The sequence below is a fragment of the Saccopteryx bilineata genome, chromosome 5, assembly GCF_036850765.1.
Source record: "Saccopteryx bilineata isolate mSacBil1 chromosome 5, mSacBil1_pri_phased_curated, whole genome shotgun sequence".
Lineage (NCBI taxonomy): Eukaryota > Metazoa > Chordata > Mammalia > Chiroptera > Emballonuridae > Saccopteryx > Saccopteryx bilineata.
The window spans coordinates 48,533,189-48,549,972 of record NC_089494.1 but is presented as its reverse complement, the minus strand read 5'-3'; the positions used below and the strand labels follow the sequence as shown (position 1 = coordinate 48,549,972).

Here is a 16,784-nt window from a genome sequence, read left to right as displayed (position 1 = left end):
GTGAGATTCACCAAGAAAAAAAAGAGAGAAGACTCAAATAAATACAGAAATGAAAGAGGAGATGTTACAACTGATATCACAGAAATACAAAAGATCTTAAGATTATTATGAACGATTATATGCCAACAAATTGGATAACCTAGAAGAAATGGATAAATTCCTACTAAAACTAAATCATGGTGAAATAGAATACCTGAATAGAACAATTCTAGTAAAGAGGTGGTATTACTGTTTATAGAAAAACCAATAGTAGGCTATAATTATAGCATTAGATTCCTAGTACATCATCTTGGAAAAGGTATGACACAAATAGTAGACAGTTATGATCTATTATCACTTTGGGGTATACTCTCATTATTTTTATCATTTTTAAGTTAATCTGGAAAATCAAATATTGCATTTATGTAATATATATGATCAGTATGGTGCATATATAATTTAAACTTCTTAATTGAGATTTTCTTTATCACATATTGTTGAACATTTTCTTCCTAAAAGCTTTACTATTAATCTCTAAGCAAAAGGAGTATTTTGCCAAGTCTAAAAGAAAGAAATTACATTTTGGCTGCTTCTTTATTCATGGTGTAACAATGAAAGACAGGAGAGACAAAAACCTGACAACCAGGAAAAGGGAAAATACATAACTTGAAGAATAACTTCGATTTTCTGCTCAGCAGTGGCTAATGTGATTCTCGTGGTGTTTATTACTTTCATCCACTCAATTTGGCTGATCCTTAGGGGGCCTACCTTCTGCCCAAATTCCTGGAACACAGAGTCATTGCTATATTTTGGCATCAGGATTATTTATTTATGACACTAAATTTTTTAAAAATAATTTAATTAAAAATAGGCAAAGGTCCTGAATAGATACTTCTACATAGAGCACATACTGATGGCCAATAGATACATGAAAGGAAGCTGCTCAACATCACTAATCATTAGAAAAATGCAAATTAAAACTAGAATGAGATATCACCTCACACCTGTCAGAATGGCTATCATCAATAAATCCACAAACAACAGGTGTTGATGAAGATGTGGAGAAAAAGGAACCCCTGCGCACTGTTGGTGGGAATGCAGATTTGGTGCAGTCACTGTGGAAAACAGTATGAAGTTACCCCCAAAATTAAAACTGGAACTGCCTTATGATCCAACAATTCCAATTCTGGGAATATATCTGAAGAAACCTGACATACTAATTTAAAAGAATATATGCACATCTAGGTTCATTGCAGAAATATTTATAATAGCCAAGATTTGGAAACAGCCCAAGTGACCATCAGTAGATGGATGGATAAAAAATCTGTGCTGTATTTACAAATGGAAGACTAATTGACTTTAAAAAAAGAAGAAAATCTTACCTTTTGTGACAGCCTGAATGGGCCGGGATATAATTATGCTAAGTGAAATAAACCGGTCAGAGAAAGACAAGTACTATACGATTTCTCTCATATGTGGAATCTCTAATAAACACAATAAACTAACGGACTCATAGATTCAGAGAATAGACTGACCACTGTCAGAGGGGAGTGGGGTTATGTAGCTGGGTGAAAAAGGGATTAAGCAAAAAAAAAAAAACCCAAACAAACAAACAAACAAAAAACCTTATAGAGAGACAAAAAACCTTACCAGAGGGAAAATGGGGGCAGGAGGAGGTAAAAGAAGAGAAAGGAGGGATAAATGTGATGTGAGGAGACTTGACTTGGGCTGGTGAATACACAGTAAAACATGCAGATGATTTCTTATAGAATTGCGCACCTAAAACTGATATAATTGCATTAACCAATGTCACCCCAATAAATTCAATAAAAAATGGCACCTCATCTATTAGGTTTCCATATCTTGACCATATTGGGCCGCCACTGGAGCAGATATACAGAACTGATGTTGGAAATAACACGATTTATTAAGTGACGGGCAGGACTAGCTCTTGGATTTTTCCAAAGCATCCTTAAATTAAATAAGATTTATGGACTAGAGACCAAATCCAATTCAGGAAGATATAATTAAATATGTTAATTATGTCTTTTTAATTCATTTCTCTTTGAAATATTACCTTTATTGTGACTTAAAGAAGATGATTAGGCAATATCATTAAAAGAGGTTCAGGATAAATATTGGATTTTTATGGTTGGCTAATACTGCAGGTACAACTCAATAACTATTATACTTTTTAATATGGTCATTATGATGTTATTTTTTAGAGAGAGAGAAAGGACGGGAGAAGGGAGAGAGAGAGAAGCACCAGCTCACTGTTCTACTTAGTTGTTCTATTTAACTGTGCATTCATTGATTGCTTCTTGTGTGCTCCCTGACTGAGAATGGAGGTGTGACCTTGGGGTGCCAGGATGATGTTTTATCCGTTAAGCCACCAGCCAGGGCTCATTATTATCATTTTTTATTCATTGAGTTGCCTAAATACTTTCTATTCCTGGCTTAAACTCTATACTTCATTCGTGATTATATTACTACTGTGTAAATACTTTCACATCATTCTAGCCATATATATATATATATATATATATATATATATATATATATATGAAGTTAGTTTTTGGCCCAAGCCTAAGATATTAGAGAAGAGCACCTGGGTGTAAGACACAGAAGTTCACCCAGTACTCAACTCCTGAATGAATAAATTAAACAAGCCTACACAAGGAAACATCTTTAAAAGAGGTACTTGAAAATATGTTAAATATCATATTTTCTTTTTCCCCCAAAGTTTAGAGGAAATAGAAACAACACACACACACACACACACACACACACATCTTGGCTAAAAATCGAGATGAAAAGAAGAAATTCTTATTTTATCAAAGCCCGATTTCAAACATGTCATTATAGTCAGCTCTTGAACTATCTGGGATTAATTTTCATGTTGTAGATTAAATTTTTTAGATTTTCTCTCTAGATACCTACTTTGAAGTTATTTTTTTTTTACCATAGGGAGGTTAATTACAGTTTGTTATTTTAATAATAATAAATCATAATGCAAATAAGTTTCCCTTAATGAACCTTTATTATTATTTTTTCTTTTGTTTCTTGCACTCGCCCTAAGAAATGTTGTTAGCCTCATTTGATAGAAGAAATAAACAGTGATTTTAAATGACAAAATGACTTTTCCAAGAAAACAGATTCTAAGTGACAATTTAGGTATAACTGACTCTGAAAGCAAATGTCTTTGATAATTGTTTTATACTGTTAGATTATAAAAGTATTGGTGAAAGAAAATTTAAATATTAGTAAAAATTGTATCTATACATTAATTCATGTATTGATTAGTGTGGTTTATTGTCATAAAAATGGTAAGTAAAGATTTTTATACGGTACTACAGAATTGATTAAATCAGTTGTCATCTTACAATGGAATTGTGTTCTCGACCATATTGGTAGGGTAAATCTTCTTGAACTCTGAGCATCCAATGCTATAAATGAAGTTTATGTTTATAGGCCAGCTAGTTAAAAAAAGTAAAATAAAATGAACAAAAAAGCCTTAATGCTAAAGATGGGCAACTTTCAATGATCTTCAGGTTTAAGGTTTGGCAAGAAGGCTAAATTAGACCCAGCTAAGGTGGCTTTTCTTCGTTTTCACTTCCAACCAGCCAAAAAGCCTTAAAATGGAGCTTCACTAGGGAAGGATAAAAGTTATTGTGTGTATAAAGCTCACAGGAGCTGTCTTAGTCTACTGGGGCTACCATAACAAGATACAACAGGCTGACTGGCTTAAACAACTGAAATTTATTTCTCAGTCTTGGAGTTCGGGAACTCCAAGATCAAGGTGTTGGCTGATCAAGTTCCTGGTGAGAGCTCTCTTCTTGGCTTCCCTCTATCTTCACAAGGCTTTTCCTTGGCACAACCTCTATATAGAGTTTTCTCTCTTCCTCTTAAAAGGCCACCCATCCTATTCAATCACCCTTATGACCTTATTTAACCTTAACTACTTCCTAAAAGCCCTGTCCAAATACAATTATACTGAGGGGTATGGTTTCTACAAAGGAATTTTAGGGAAGAAATGTTTCAGTGCTTAGTGGGATCTATTTTTTTAATAAAGTGGCTCTAAACTTGGTTAGTAAATTTATCTAAGAACAGAGGTCACTTCCCTTTTATCGTTAGGCTGTGGGAAGAGATGTATGAGCTCCAAAGAGTATTTTTTAATATGTAAGCCAATTATTTCCTTCTGCAAAGCTAGACTTCAGTGTTCTACTTCTTGCTGCACTATTAAGCCTGAGACAGGACTGGCTATGGCCTACCACATTCTTATAGGAAATGATAAATCACTTATATAAGAAGCACACTTAAGATGCAGTTCTCCCAAGTATTTCTTCTGTTTTTTGTTGTTGCTTCCTGAGAGAACATCTGTTCTGAGAAAATAATTGTTCTCTGTAAATCTCTTCTAAGAAGAAAGGGTCTTTTTAAGCTCACAAGAAGGAAAAGACTTGGCAGTTAAAATAAACCCTCACTGCCTAACACCTTTTCTACTGTCAGCTGTAATCACAACTCTTACGTTAGAGAGCAGATGGTACTGCAATTCTTATCCACTGAAATTCAGGGATAATTTTCTCTCAGCTAGCACGTTGTGTGGGCTAATTATGAAATAACACAAAAGTTTTATTTCAAAATTCGAGATTTTTTTTCATAATTTTGAATAATAAATTTTGTAAAAAATGATTCTAAGTGCCTGGATGCTAACTATGTAACATTTGCTACAAGATTTTAGGAAAACAGGCGGTCATTATCACTATTACTGAAAAGCTGTAGAAACATTCTCAACTGAAGCACAGACTCATGCGCTGACTCAATCTTATGAATTCTATGGAAATATTGCTTTTATATCAAACCTCTGCCCAAATGATGTCTTCTCATCATCCTTCCTTTTGCACCTGAGACAAAATGGCTCCATGGTTATGTTCGATCTTCTCATGCCTTTGTTTTTAATTACTGAACGTATTCCTATGTGACACGGTATATGTTTATCTGCTTACTATCTGTCTTTTCTGTCCTTAAATGTGTAAATTATGTCTGTTCTGCCTGGTACCTAACAGGAGCTCAATAAACGTTTGTAGAACAAATCAATGCTCATGTCTTTTCAGGTGAGTGAATGCCTGTGAAGAAAGATAGCTGATCACTTATATCTCTCTGGCCTCTGAATAAAAAGATAATAATATGAAGTGCAGGTAAGTGGCAGTGGAGTAACGTTGGCATAATAGTGATATGGTAAACACTGGTAACTCAGAAACTTTTTATTTTTCTACGGACTAAAATTAATAAATACAAACTTAAAATGGCTTAAAGGAGTTTCATCCAGAGCTGACCACATAAAAATCCCTTGCCATGTGAACTGAGACTAATCTAAACTTTCCTGACTAAACATCTTTCCTCAGTTGGTACATTCTTTGGGTATTTCTTAATAGAAAAACATACAAAAAGAGAGAAGCGTAAAGCTAGAATGAAATAATTGGCACTAAAAAGAGAGCCTGGGTGTTTTTAAGATAAATTCCTTTCCTCACAATTTTTTGATAGTCCACCCTAGCACCAGACTGTGGATGCCATAATGATTTCTTTGTTGTATACCTGTTTCCTCAAGGACTATACAATTGACTTTAAAACCACAGAGCTCAAATAAGATACATGGCGTACACACTGTCACATAATTTTAAAACCATATTCTAATGCTAAATATAAATTTTGTTTACTGCCCTGGTCAGATAGCTCAGTTGCTTAAGAGTGTCATCCTGGAGCACAGAGGTTGCCAGTTTGATCCCTGGTCAGGGCACCTACAGGAACTCATTGATAGTCTCTCTCTCTCTCTCTCTCTCTCTCTCTCTCTCTCTCCCTGCTTCTCTCACTAAACTTAATTTAAAAAAATTTGTCTACCATATTTGTCATTTGAGATTATCCGTTTGACTCAATTGTTCTAAATAATTGAGCCGAAAGCACCTGACACTAATCTTCCTTTTATAAAAAGAGAAAACTTGAATTTGTGCTATCAATTAACATTTCCCAGCTTTCAATATGTGGAAATAGCCAGGAAGCAGGAGAGGAAAGATAATTATAAGAAGTGATAAATTATATCAGGGGCCCTGGCTAGATGACTCGGTTGGTTAGAGCTTCTTCCTGAAGTACAGAGGTTGCGGGTTCAATCCCTGGTCAGGACACATACAGGAACAAATTGATGTTCCTCTATCTTTCCCTCTCTCTCTCTCCAAAGTCAAAAATAAATAAGAAAAATTTTAGAAAAGAATTAGGAAAGCCAATCTTTTACTTCCTTATAACCTCTATGGGCACTAGGGAAATAACACTAAATACTCATATTTTTGAAAATGCCTGTTGAATAAGTGGCAACTTGATTGGTTTTCAGCTTGTATTTCGTCATCTAACATATAAGACAGTAAGATATTAGTTGCCCAAACAAGTACTGTTATCAGAAATACATAAAGAAACAAACTGTTTATCTGAGATAAAATAATTATCATATTTTGTAGAAATAGTGAATTTATGATTTTCATTGTGTAAACATGTATAAGTAAATGTATTTACTTATCTAACATAGTTCCTAGAATATAGCAGGCAAAAATGTGTTTGTTTGTCCAGGCAAACTATGAATTACAGCTTATATCAGGGGTCCCCAAACTTTTTACACAGGGGGCCAGTTCACTGTCCCTCAGACCATCGGAGGGCCGGACTATAAAAAAAACTATGAACAAATCCCTATGCACACTGCACATATCTTATTTTAAAGTAAAAAAACAAAACGGGAACAAATACAATATTTAAAATAAAGAACAAGTAAATTTAAATCAACAAACTGACCAGTATTTCAGTAGGAACTACGGGCCTGCTTTTGGCTAATGAGATGGTCAATGTGCTCCTCTCACTGACCACCAATGAAAGAGGTGCCCCTTCCGAAGTGCGGTGGGGGCCGGATAAATGGCCTCAGAGGGCCGCATGTGGCCCGCAGGTCGTAGTTTGGGGACCCCTGGCTTATATGCTCTTAAAATTTCTCTTTCTATATGGTCAGTTTTTACTTTTTATGATATCATTAAAATATTATTTTAAAACATAACCATTTCATTTTCAGTCAAATGGATTAATAGAAAATAGATTTATCCTCCTGAAACAACTTAAAATATAAAAGTCAAAGATATATAAAATGATGGTTTTCAACAAATTAAATAATGGACAGTGAAAAACAGTGATCCCAAAAGATGGGAAATAAGAGTTCAGCCCTGCATGCTGACATTTGTTCAATGTCCTGACTGAAAACAGTTTTCACACGGAAGTTCAGGAAGGGGAGCTCTGGAATTTCTCAGTGGTCTCCCTAGATTGAGGAGACAAAGCAGGGACTCAAGGCAGCTAGAGTTTGCAGGGCAGAGTACTAAACAGTAAAGAGATCTATGTATAGCAAGAGAGAGGCAGAGGTAGTTAGAAGACCCTTAAGTCTTTAACTTAATACTGATCAGTGCATGCATGATAGAAAAACACTCAAGTTTGCATAAATAACCACCTGAAAGGGCTAGAGTGGATAACATGTATAACAGACGGAAAGTTGGAAATAATTTTTGTCTTAAATTGCAAAAATCTCTCATAGACTATCAAGTAGAATAGTCAGAAGGTCGTTTTCCTCAGTACTGGGGGAAAATTAACCACAAAATAAACATTTCTCTGATTTGTTTAGCTCAGCTTACCAGCAAGGTAAAATAATAACAAACTCTTTCCAAGTAATTAAACTGCATCCCAGAACAGAGCTCAGGAATACATACAATATTCCAGTACCCAAGAGAATGAAATTCATAACATCAGGCATTCCAATAAAATTACAAGTAATGTAAATAACAATAAAATATAACAATGAAAAGAGTCAAATTTGACACAGAAATGACAGAAAATAGAAGTAGTAGGCAAAGATATTAAAACTGTAACTTTAGGCCCTTGCCGGTTGGCTCAGCGGTAGAGCGTCGGCCTGGCGTGGGGGGACCCAGGTTCGATTCCCGGCCAGGACACACAGGAGAAGCGCCCATTTGCTTCTCCACCTCTCCCCCCCTCCTTCCTCTCTGTCTCTCTCTTCCCCTCCAGCAGCCAAGGCTCCAATGGAGCAAAGATGGCCCGGGCACTGGGGATGGCTCCTTGGTCTCTGCCCCAGACGCTAGAGTGGCTCTGGTCGCGGCAGAGCGATGCCCCGGAGGGGCAGAGCATCGCCCCCTGGTGGGCAGAGCGTCGCCCCTGGTGGGCATGCTGGGTGGATCCCAGTCGGGCGCATGCGGGATTCTGTCTGTCTCTCCCCGTTTCCAGCTTCAGAAAAATACAAAAAAAAAAAAAAAAAAAAAAAAAAAAAAATATATATATATATATATATATATATATATATATATATATATATATAACTTTAACTACATTCCATATGTTCAAGAAGCAGGGGGGAAAAGTGCATTGAGTAAAGAAAGGGTATGGAAACCCCAACCAAATATCTAGAAATGAAAATGGTAATATCTGAGATGAAAAAAATCCCTAGATGGAATTATAAACAGTTGAGACATAACAGGAAAAATAGACATAATGATAGAAACTATGTAAATTGAAACAGGATAAAAAAAAAAAAAGGACTAAACTATCACAGAACATTAAAAGGGAGATCCTACTCAGGACCATAAAATAATCTCAATAAATTAGAAATTATTTCATTCATATAAAATATTTACTCAGACACTAATGAAATGAAGGTGAAAATAAGTATAATAAAGATATTTTAAAAATCCCCAAATTTTTGGAAAGTAAATAACATTCTTCTAAAAAACTCATGGATCAATGAAGAAATTATAAAAAAAAAAAATTACAGAATATTTTGAAATGAATAAAAATGAAAACACAGCCACAGTAATATTTAGAGAGAAATTTATAGTAAGAAAAAGAAAAATATTAGAGTGAATATCAATGATATAAAAATGGAAAAGCAATAAAGAAAATAAAACCAAAGACTGGGTCTTTTACAAAATGCATAAAATTGATTAACTTTGACATAGAGAGATAAGGAAAAAAGAGAAGAGGCACAAATTACTAATGTTAAGAACTATAGTTTTCACATTACAAATTCTAGTATAGGAAATATTATGAAGAACTTTATACCAACAAATTTGACAACTTAGATGAATGGGCCAGTTTCTTGAAACTACCAAAACTCAGTCAAGAAGAAATAGATAACCTAAATAGTTCTATACATTTTTATATTGAATTTTGTAATTTATAACCTTCTCACAAAGAAAACTTCAACTACAGATAGTTTCACAGGCATGTTACCAAACATTTAAAGAAGAAATAATACCAATTTTACATTAACTTTTCTAGAAAATTTAACAGAAGGAAGTGATTACTTGTAATTTCATTCTGTCAAGTCTGAATTACACTGATACCACCCTCTCCCCCCAAAAGATGTTATGAATAAAAAACATTAACTCCCAGTACATCAAAAAACTAGATAAAAATTCATTTCAATTTGTATCATGAATGAAAATAGGATTATCCTGTTTTCCTTTTTTTAAAATATAGATATGCCAGTATTATAATATTTGTACTTTTTATTCTATTAATTAAAAAATATAAAGAGATCACTGTGGTTTTAGAGTTCTTCAAGCTAAATTCTTATTTATTTTTATCTTTTAATTATGGTACAATAGATATAGAAAAAAACTTGTTATTTTAACCATTTTTTTATCTTTTTTTTTTTTTTTTTTTTTTGTATTTTTCTGAAGCTGGAAATGGGGAGAGACAGACTCCCGCATGCGCCCGACCGGGATCCACCCGGCATGCCCACCAGGGGGCGTCGCTCTGCCGCAACCAGAGCCACTCTAGCGCCTGGGGCAGAGGCCAAGGAGCCATCCCCAGTGCCCGGGCCATCTTTGCTCCAATGGAGCCTCGGCTGCGGGAGGGGAAGAGAGAGACAGAGAGGAAGGAGAGGGGGAGGGGTAGAGAAGCAGATGGGCGCTTCTCCTGTGTGCCCTGGCTAGGAATCGAACCCGGGACTTCTGCACGCCAGGCCGACGCTCTACCACTGAACCAACCGGCCAGAGCTTATTTTAACCATTTTTAAGTGTACAACTCCATGGTGTTAATTACATTCATAATGTTGTGCAGTCATTACCACTATTCCCCAAATTTTTCATCACCCAAACAGTAACTCTGTATTTGTTAAGCAGTAACTCACTGTTCATTCCTTTCTCCAGACTCTGGTAATCTCTCGTCTACTTTCTTTTTAAATTTTATTTATTAATTTGAAAGAGAGAGAGAAAGAAAGGAGGGGAAGAAGCAGTATGCACCAACTTGTAGCAGCTGGTTCTCACATGTGTCTTGACACAATAGGCCTGGATTTTGAACTGGCAACCTCAGCATTCCAGGTCAACACTGCACCACCATAGATCAGTCTTATCTCTTTTCTGTCTCTATAAATTTGCTTATTCTAGGTATTCTATGTAAGTGAAATCACACACTATTTTTTCTTTTGTGTCTGGCTTATTTCACTTAGAATAATGTTTTCAAGATTCATTCATATGGCATAAAGAATTTGTTCATTTTGTATTTTTGTATATTTTAAATCAGTTGCACAAAAAAGAGCAAGAATACATATCATAGCTTTATATAATCATTTTGATTCAATTCCTGGGATACCTAGAAGTTTTCTAAATAAATTTTAAACATATTGACAAAATTTAGCACCAAATGCTATTATTCTATATTTACCCCATTGCTGAGATTTGCCCCATTTCTAAACCTTGGAAAAGGAGGAATGATGCTTAGAAATGGGTTATTATTAAATTAAGGATGTGATAGATGCTGAAAAAAATCACAAATTAGCCTGACCTGTGTTGGCACAGTGGATAAAGCGTCGACCTGGAAATGCTGAGGTCACTGTTTCGAAACCCTGGGCTTGCCTGGTCAAGGCACATGTGGGAGTTGATGCTTCCAGCTCCTCCCTCCCCTTCTCTCTCTCTGTCTCTCCTCTCTCTCTCTCTCTCTCTCTCTGTCTCTCCCTCTCCTCTCTAAAATGAATAAATTTTAAAAAAATTAAAAAAAAAAGAATCACAAATTGGAGAGCTAGATTGAGGTTGGTAGCAGAGTGATGGTGTAGACCAAATGAATGTCAGTGGCATATTATCCTTGCTAAAAAGAACACTACATTTTATCTGTGCCATATTAAGTGATACATTCACATTCCTCATGTTGAAATAATCTAATCAGCATCATATGATATTTATTCAGGGTAGAGAGGATGCTATCATCACATTTTGTTTTGGAATTCCTTGCATGGATCCATGTTTCCTCAGGGACCTGTGGTCCACCAGATGGAACAACTGGGACAGAAGTAATCCAGCATTGGGACTTCTATTATAGACCATGGTGTCCTTTTACTTCTGTATTTAAAGTAACTTTTAAAGTGCTTATTCCAACTTAGATAGAACATTGAATCCCAAAGGAAGGCTTGAAGAGAGATTAACATAGTAGATTTAACATGGGTCCAGTGATTTTTGTTATTGGTTCTGGAAAGAAGAAAAGTAGAATGATTAGGTCATCCTCACTCAGCCTTGTGGTAGTTGAATCATAGGCTCTGGTTCTTTTTTTTTTTGGTATTTTTCTGAAGCTGGAAACGGGGAGAGACAGTCAGACAGACTCCCGCATGTGCCCGACTGGGATCCACCCGGCACGCCCACCAGGGGGCGATGCTCTACCCACCAGGGGGCGATGCTCTGCCCCTCCGGGGCGTCGCTCTGCCCCGACCAGAGCCACTCTAGCGCCTGGGGCAGAGGCCAAGGAGCCATCCCCAGCGCCCGGGCCATCTTTGCTCCAATGGAGCCTTGGCTGTGGGAGGGGAAGAGAGAGACAAAGAGGAAGGAGGGTGGAGAAGCAAATGGGCGCTTCTCCTATGTGCCCTGGCCGGGAATCGAACCCGGGTCCCCCGCACGCCAGGTGGACGCTCTACCGCTGAGCCAACCGGCCAGGGCCTACTCTGGTTCTATTAATACATGGCACCTGACACTTAAGAGAAATAAAGACACAGAAAGAAAAAGTGGGAAGACTGGGCTCCTGGAGATGATGTATCACACCAAGAAAGCAATTATTGAGGATCTCAGAGATCCACGAAAGATGTCTAGTATAAAAAGAACTCTCTGGAGTACCTGAACCTTTCTAATTTGTGGTGAGATTAATATTCAGAAACAAGAACTTCAATAGTCACTCCATGTCTTAAATTCAGATTTCTCTTAATATATAGACTAACAATCAAAAAATTCTAGTATTGGTATATTTTTATAAAAGCTATAATGAATTTAAAAACGGCAACTCTGCAAATTAAATTTTCCAAGTTAAGTATTTTAGATAGTAAACAACAGAAAAAGGAGACAGCCTTTATTGAGACAGATAAATTGGATTGTAGTATAGTTCTTAAATTATGTTTACATAGCAAGAATAAATTAATGATTTAATTTATACTAAAAAAAGATTAAAAAACTGTATTCTGAGTACTTCCGTTCCCCCTTCATATTCTTATCCCTTATTTATTTATTTATTTATTTTTGGCTGTTTACTTTGCTTTTTTTTCTTCTACTACATAGAGATATCAGTTGAAGTCTGTCTTAAAAGTTTGTGACGATGAATTTAATAAACTATTTCTAAAGAATCTATAGCACATCTACAATTTTGTTAAATCGCTAGAAAATAAATAAAGCCTTTGAGGTTGGCCTTTTTCCTCCAGTAGTTTGTCATCCTGTGTAATTATCTTGTGAATTGGAATGAGGTAGATATAACTAAGATCAGGAAGTTAGTTCTTAAGGATGAAATAAATTAGTATTATAAAAACCATGGTTGAATACATAAATAATATTCTATTTCATAGATTATTTTTTTAAAGATTTTATCTAATAATTTTAGAGAGAGAGAGTGCTAGGGGGCGAAGGTGAGGAACAGGAAGCACCAGCTTGTTGTCATTTCTTTTTGTGTGCCTTGATCGAGCAAGCCGTAATTTCAAACTATTGACCTCAGCATTCCATGTCGACACATTTCATGACACCACACATCAGGTAATTATTATTTTTAAATTGAGCAACAGTAGATAATTCCAATTGAAATTGTTATACTACCAATAAACAAATAAAGGCTAGAGTTTTGAATGATCAATTAGGTCAGCAAGCACCAACTAATGGTATAATTCATTTGAACAAGAGTCATATTCCCCCAAAGGATTTTGATCTAGTCATTAGACAAAAAAACAAATGTTTAAAGATATCAGACAACACCTTTAAAAAAATTATCCAATTCAGCATATCTAGTAGAGGGTAACCAATTAATAGTATAAAGGTCATAAAGGGCCTTGTTCAGTTGGCTCAACAGTAGAACGTCAGCTCAGTGTGTGAAAGTCCTGGGTTCTATATCATGTCAGGGCACACAAGAGAAGCGACCATCTGCTTCTCCACCCCTCTACTCCCCTCTCTCTCTCTTCTCCTCTTGTATCATGGCTCAAATGGTCAAGCAAGTTGGCCCCGGGTATTGAGGATGGCTCCATGGCCTTGCCTCAGGCACTAAAATAGCTCGTTTGCTGAGCAACAGAGCAGTGGCTCTAGCTGGGCAGAGCATCACCCAGTAGGAGGTTTGCCAGATGGATCCAGGTTGGAGCACATGCAGGAGTCTATCTCTGCCTCCCTACCTACCAGTTAATAAAAAAAAGAAAAGTCATAAAGTTCTCCAACAAGAGTCTATGGTCACCTGAAGAAAACAAATTTGGTTTTTACTTTAGTATTTTAAAGTTTCATTTTTACATCTCTAATGTTAATTATCTGTATTTACATCAATACTTTTTAATCTCTATAAATCACTGTGAATATTTTATATCACTTTATTAGCCAATAGATTCCAAATTAAAATTTTCATACTCCAATACATTTTCAAAGAGATTATTCACCCTTTAGTTTAAGAACTAGGTGAAATATGGATAGCATGTCTTGCAATGGTCAGGCACTAGTATGGTGATTTAAAAGAATCTTAAAAATGTTTTATGAAAGAATTTTGTTAGTTTTTACAACTTTGCAATAAATCAAAATTGATGCAACTTGTCCCCTCTGATGTAAATATTATACTTTTACACTTAAAATTATCACTATCTGTACTGTATGTTTTCTGCTTGGGTTTTGCCCTTTGTGTGTACGTTATCATATATTACAAAGTCCTTCTGTGCTTAATTTCCAGAGCTCTGAGTCACAGGATGGTTGTTGCTGACCTTTTCTATTTATCTACATGAAACTGCTGTTGGCCTCATTTTTGGTAATACTCTCGTACGAATGATCTTTTTCCATAATTAATAATTTTTGTCATAGATCTGTGGTCATGTATTTCTATATTATGTGCTTTCCTTTGCTACCATAAGCAAAGTTTCATAACCAACGAGAACATGACAGTACATAATGTAGGTATATAATCTATTGCTTTAATTTACATAATTGTTTTACATGTTGACTTGATCATATACATTCTTATTTAAGTACCTTAGAATATGAACTTTGGTATTTGGAGACTTGTAAGATATTTCCATAAGATATTTGTTAATGTTGGCATAAAATAATTTAGATTACAAGACTTCTAATGTTTATATCTGATTTTAAATATTAATTAATGGCGATGAAAGAAGTTTCTTTAAACATAAGGCTATCTGGTAGTCTCTATTATATTTCTTTACACATTACTGAATAAGAGTTAAAGGTAAACCATACCTTCAGAAAATTTCAATTAAATAGACATAATTGGTGAAGAATTGCCACTACACACTTAAAATGATAGAAAAGGCTACATCTGACCAAATCCTTACAAAACTGTTTATAATTTTAAAAAATATATATCACATGTATATCTGCTTAAGAACTTAGTGCTGAGTAATTAGAACTTCATTTTGCATTGCAATATAAAATTACTTTGCTTATAGAAAAGAGTCAATTTTCATCTTAGGGTTACTGACAGTGGCCCTCCTCTACCCCTCTTTACTTCTCAGTAAGTACCTTGCTTTCTCCCACACAAAAGAGAAATAAACATTATTTCTCATGGGCTAGAAAGTATATTTCCAAGTACTCACGTGTAAAATCTCTGAAGAAAGTTCTTGGAAAGATGTTTTTTCAAAGTGGAGTCGAGGTTATCTTGTGTTCCCCTCAAAGCATTGAAGAGATGATTTGCTTTTTGCACTTCTCCTTTTAAACAGACCAAGAAACGGGGTTGGGGGGTGGAGAATAATGAGGGAATGAAATCTGATCCTGCTATCTAGCAGTGAAAGAGCGAGGTAGGAATCCGAAGATTATCCAGCCCCAAGTCCCTCCTGTCTGCTGGAGCAGAGGAAGCCTCAGGCCTTTCGGAGATCGCCCGCAGCTAGGGATGGCCAGCTTCCTGTTTAGGTTACTCCAGCTCTCTTTTGGCTAATTTCGCCAAACTCCTCAAAAGCCTTTTCTATCACAGAGGAAACAGCCAAAGGAAACAGTTTATGCTAAGATTTCAAATTATTGTTTTTGAATAACTACTTGTTTTGCTTTCCAGGATTCCTTTTGTAATCAGTTAAAAAGACAAACAAAAAAACACTTATTTTGCCTGACCTGTGGTGGCCAGTGGATAAAGCATCAATTTGGAGTGCTGAGTTGCTGGTTTAAAATGCCAGACTTGCCTGGACAAGGACATATGCGAAGCAGCTACTATAAGTTGATGTTTCCTGTTCCTCTCTCCCACCTTTTTCTCTCTATCCTTTCTCTAAAATTAATAAATACAAAACGAAACACCTTTTTATCTATTGCAAAATGTCAGGCTGTGAACCCTGCCTCAGTTAGTTGCTACCTTTGCTACTTTAATCAATTATTTAAACTCTGTACCTCAGTTTCTGTTTCCCTAAATAATGATAATAAAAGCTTCTAGGTTTGAACTAAATAGTAAATGGAATAATATATATATAAATATATATCAAACACTTGAGATAGGCCCCCACACATAGAAAATCTTCAATAAATGCTATCATGTTTATTACTATTGTTTATATTTTATATAATGTGTAAATATTGAAAAATGTCACTCGCCATGGTTCTGAGTAGGTTGCTGTCATTGAGGTTAACCTTTAGTATTTTCATATAGAATTGCAGAGGTTCCTCAGCTTACTACACAGTTGCTACCACAGTAATTGTTAGAAAAATAAGTTTGTAAATATGATATATATGTTTGCTCACTTATAGTTTGCGTTGGGTGTGGGAGACGGGCTGTAGGTTGGCAAGGTTCTTATAGCCTAAAGCTTGGTTTTAAGATTAAGCCTTTCCCACCCTTTTAATACTAAGATCTTCTCAAAACTGAGCTTTTCCCCACACCCTTGACTGTTGCATGATGTGGGGTGGTGCAGTTTCATGAGGAATCCCATTTCTGCGTCAGATAAGTGGCTTTGTATCAGAGACTTCCTTATTTGTATATTGGCTTAAAGGCTTTAATTTTCTACACTATAAAATAAAACAGACCCGGGCCCTCGCTCGCTCCGTTCCTGCCATCAGCCCTGCAGAGAAGAAGCAGCCAAGTTGGCGGAGTGCTGAAGGAGAAGCCAGTTTATGCAGAGTTTATGCAAAGAGAAGGAGATGGGAAACAGAGGCGAATAAACTGGTGGGGCCTTTGATTATAGGAATACTCGGATGAGTCAGTGGCTTTGGGAGCCCAGAATGGAAAGGGAAGTGTTTTCCCACTGTGTGTATTTTCTCTCCCACCAGGTAGAAGCTAAGATTAAAGGTAATGGCCCGCCAGTT

General features: G+C 35.9%; 1 protein-coding gene across 1 annotated transcript in view; it reads right to left on the bottom strand.

The window, feature by feature from the left end:
- Window positions 1-15,385, bottom strand: part of TFPI (tissue factor pathway inhibitor) — a 54,092-nt gene extending 38,707 nt beyond the window's left edge. The window contains exon 1 of the mRNA XM_066280100.1: window positions 15,101-15,385. The gene's annotated coding sequence lies outside the window, so the exon portion shown is untranslated. The remainder of the gene's footprint in view (window positions 1-15,100) is intronic.
- Window positions 15,386-16,784: the final 1,399 nt, after the last annotated feature.